This window comes from Nanorana parkeri, unplaced genomic scaffold (genome assembly GCF_000935625.1).
Source record: "Nanorana parkeri isolate BGI_ZX_2015 unplaced genomic scaffold, ASM93562v1 scaffold510, whole genome shotgun sequence".
Classification (NCBI taxonomy): domain Eukaryota; kingdom Metazoa; phylum Chordata; class Amphibia; order Anura; family Dicroglossidae; genus Nanorana; species Nanorana parkeri.
The window spans coordinates 509,168-514,053 of NW_017306778.1; positions in this window are offsets into that span (position 1 = coordinate 509,168).

The window sequence follows — 4,886 nt, forward strand, 5'->3', positions numbered from 1 at the left end:
ACATACTTACCTGTGCCACGTTCCAGCACTCGGTTTTTACCTCTGCAGGTCGCAGATCCTGCAGCCAATCTGCTCTTAACCTCTGTCCTATACAGCTAGTGCACCTATTGCCCAGGGTTCATGCAACGTGTTAGTACAGTAGCTGCTGGACCCCCTGTGTTTCCTTAAGTTTGCATCTTGCCAACAATATATGTTTCTGTCTCATGGGAATTTTTTAGGACTAGAGCAGGCAGAATCTGAAGCAGTTGCCAATGGCATCCAATAAGCTTCACTCTTTTATTTTCAAAGCTTACCTGAAGAAACTGAAGAGAGAAGCTGATTGGTTACTATGCGCAGCTGCTCCAGATTCTGTCTGCTCCAGCTTTCTAAATTCCGTCCATATTCTTATCAATCCTTTTTAAGAAACAGAGATCAACTTCATATATATCCATGATCATGCGATCATTTGACCAATCCCAGGTATGCAAAAGCCTGGAAGAGGGGGGCTTTTCGTTTTCAGATGTCCCTCCAGCGCTGCTGCGGGTCTCCGATCCAGTGCTGACTCATATGTGCTTGCTGGCACTTCCTGTCCCACGGAGTCTGCATGCGGGTGCACGCTGTCCATAGACTTACCTTGTGTTTCTACTCGTCTCCCGGCCAAAAATCTAAAGATCCTTTGCGGCCGCCCGAGATTTTTCCGATTTTTGGACGGGAGCGCGCGGCGAAGACACAGGTTAGTTTTAACCTCTTTTAAAACGTTTTTTTTGCATATACAGGTGAAACTCGAATAATTAGAATATCATGCAAAAGTAATGGCAGTAATTGCTGCAGAAGGGGCCCAAACCAAGTACTGAGTACATATGCATGCTTGTACTTTTCAGAGGTCCGATATTGTTCTATGTACAATCCTTGTTTTATTGATTGCATGTAATATTCTTATTTTCTGAGGTTGTGGATTTGGGGTTCTTGGGGTTTTCATGAGCTGTAAGCCATAATCATCACAATTATGACAAATCACGGCTTGAATTATCTTGCTTTGCATGTAATGAGTCTATCTCGTATATTAGTTTCACCTTTTAAGTTGCATTAGTGAAATAAATTAACTTTGCACGATATTCTAATTATTCAAGTTTCACCTGTATCTACTGCTTGCTCATCTTTTATTTTGTACAAAACAATAAAATAATTTAGTGTATTTTTTAAAATCTATATTTTATAAACAGTTGTGCAAAATCGTGTAACATTATACACTATCGTTTTATTCTACAGGGCCTCTGCATTCGGAAAATAGATAATGTTTGGGGGTTTTAGTTAATTCCAGTCAAAAATCCGGATTTTAAAATGTGTGCAAAATATGAAAGAATTTCTCCAGTAGTGAAATTGTTAATGCTCCTTCTCACAATGTTAATCTAGGAGTTGGCCAATTTAGTGAAAACAATGCACTTCCTGGATGGATGTACTATCCTATTTCAACAGCAGTGAGGTAGACTAATTGTACTGGTTAATCTTCCTTGCCTTTTGTGGCTAATCTACAAATATCTACATTTATTACAATATCAAAAATATGAAAGTGCAAGCCTTTAAAATCTTTAAAGTTAATCCAAAAATGAATAAATATTCAAAATCGTGATCACTGAAAATATAATACTGTACACTTGTTCTTTAATTAATAAAAATGCACATCTGACCCAAACAATTGTTTATGTTTAGGGATAGATCTTTCAGCAGTTAAAATGTGGAGGCCTCTCATTAAATTTCAGCCAGATAAACAGGTTGTAAACTTGATTTTCCCAATTACAGTGGTCAAACCAGTGTGTCCTCATTGCAAAAAAATGATAGCTAGAATACGGGTGTTGTGTGCAACACATGCAATAAATAGATGCTGCAACCATATATAGAGAGATCTAACAAAAAAAATAATTTTCTTGTTTACTACGAGCAATAAAGCTAGTCGAACAGACCTTTAAACGCTTGAAGACCAGGGTGTTGAACCCCCTTCGTGCCGAGGCCATTTTTCAGTATTCAGCGCTGCGGTACTTTGACTGACATTTATTCTGTCATGCAACGCTGTACTGAAATTAATTTTATACCATTTTTTGGGGACAGATAGAGCTTTCTTTTGGTGGTATTTAACATGTGCAGCGTAATGGGCGCAATCGTAGTTTTCGCAGGTATGCGCACCTGACACATGTTTACATGCGTGTTTGTATGGGTGGGGACTTTAAAAAAAAAAACATGCAGCTTTTTTTACAGTGTACAACAACACACAAATGGTTCACATCTGTGTGTTTTGCTGTGCTAAAATGATGGTTAGTTGAGTTATATTGGGCTACCATTTAAAATCAGTGGTACTGCACCACAGTTCGTGTGTTTAATATGCGCTACCGCCATCCAAAGATGGTAATCCCGGATGCTAACAAATCCAGATGTTCCTTTAACAAAAGTTTGGATCCTTCCATCGTTCAAAACAAAACTAAATCGGACATGTGACTGTTCTCTGGCCAATCCAATGGGGTTTTTTGGCTGTTGGGGGTTGCATTACAGGCAAGGTCATGTGACTTTGTTCCAAAACAAAAATTTGGATGAATCTGAAATCCGAATAATGAACCAAATCAAATTTTGACATAAAAATCAGAATTGATCTGAAACAAAATGAAATAATTTTTTGTGGGGTTACATGTCTACCTATTTCCTAATTTCCACCTTGTTAAAGCTGAACTCCAGGTTTAAATATTTATATATAATTACATTTCCCCAGCTTGGCCAATGTAAGTATGCATATTATATACCTGGAAGGGCAATAGAGATCCTGTAAAACACTGTAGTAGCTGCAGATCTTATATTGCCACTGTGCTAACCGACTTTGTCTCTGTTCTGAAAACACAGAGAGGGGAATTTATCAAAACGAGAGCAGACAAAAACTGGAGCAGCTGTGCATGGCAACCAATCAGCTTCTCTTTTCAGTTTGCTCAGTTATGATTTGAAAATGAAAGAGAGAAGCTGATTGGTTGCCATGCACAGCTGCTCCAATGTTTGTCTGCTCCAGTTTTGATAAATTCCCCATAGAGGGTTGATTGCTCAGCACAGTGGCCATTTAGCAATCGCCTAGTGTTTTTATCAATGAATACTAGGTGTTCTCTGATTTGATGCAGGATGGTGACATAAACTGTGTTAGGTTTTAATTATTAGTCTGTGTCACCATTGGGGAGATTACCCCTCAGTTTTATTTAGTAGGAGAGAAAATGTCTCCAATGTGGGTCACAGACTGTAACAAGACAATTGTTCCTAATAAAGTGTGAAGGGGTTAGAACATACTGTTATGTTATTGTTACTGTTTTAAGAACTGTCATGTTATTATTTCTGTCTATGCCTTCCTCTCCTCATTTTTTGTAACAGCTTCTCTTTTCAGTTTGCTCAGTTATGATTTGAAAATGAAAGAGAGAAGCTGATTGGTTGCCATGCACAGCTGCTCCAATGTTTGTCTGCTCCAGTTTTGATAAATTCCCCATAGAGGGTTGATTGCTCAGCACAGTGGCCATTTAGCAATCGCCTAGTGTTTTTATCAATGAATACTAGGTGTTCTCTGATTTGATGCAGGATGGTGACATAAACTGTGTTAGGTTTTAATTATTAGTCTGTGTCACCATTGGGGAGATTACCCCTCAGTTTTATTTAGTAGGAGAGAAAATGTCTCCAATGTGGGTCACAGACTGTAACAAGACAATTGTTCCTAATAAAGTGTGAAGGGGTTAGAACATACTGTTATGTTATTGTTACTGTTTTAAGAACTGTCATGTTATTATTTCTGTCTATGCCTTCCTCTCCTCATTTTTTGTACTGGTGTTACAGGAACAAGATGTGAGACCAGCAGTTAACTGATGCAATACAGGGGGAGCCCCACTGTAAGGGTTAATAAAAATGTTGCCTGAATTTCTGCTTTAAACTTGACTTGGCAAATTTAAACTTTACTTAAACTGCTCCAGGAATAAAGTGCAGGAACCTGCCCAAGCACCCGCAGTAGCATCCAAATGTCGGGCCATTGTGACCCAAAGCTCCGACACTTAAGCTGGCCATACACCTTACAATTATCTGCAGATTTTCTGTGGTCAGATGGAAAAGGTGCAACAGATTCCTCCATTTACACTTAACTGTAATCTCCACCTGGGCCAATCTGTTGCACTTTTTCCATCTGACCACAGAAAATCTGCAGATAAATTGTAAGGTGTATGAGCACCTCCACAGGAAGCGTGCTGTTAAGACCCACCCGCTCACATTCCTAATGACCCATCATTAAGACAAGCTGCCTCACTGGAATTAGGAATGTGTGGGAAGAGGCCTGGCAACTTCAGCACAAACAGGAAATGCAGAAATGTCAGACTTCTGGTTGTAAAAGCAATGTATTAGAGCTACTCTTTGGTGCCTACACTTGATACCTTTTTTTTTTATTTTTTACGACAGATGAAATTAAACAGGTTGATTAACAGGTTGTGGTTTTATGTATACTTACAAAAAAATATTGCTACATTACTAGTCAACTAGAAATAACGATTAACTGTGTTCCTGTAACAAGTTTGTCCAGTTCTCTGTAGTATGTGTTTCTTGACACTCTCATGTGTCTCTAAACTCTTTTTTTCAGCTTTAAAGAAGGAAACGTTTTATTAACCCTTGCAGTGGGGCTACCCCTGCACTACAAAGGTTACTCATCTTATCATTCCAGGCGTCTTGATTTTAGACCTGTTCCCAGGCCCGGACTTCCCACAAGGCCACCGAGGCCCGGCCTCGGGGCGGCAGATCGCAGAGGGGCGGCAGCGGTGACCTTGTGGGGAAGTTGCGGGCACCGGTGTAAGGTGTCCGCAGGCCGGCGGCTGCACACTACGGTCCGCCACTGTCCAATCACGACGGGGCGG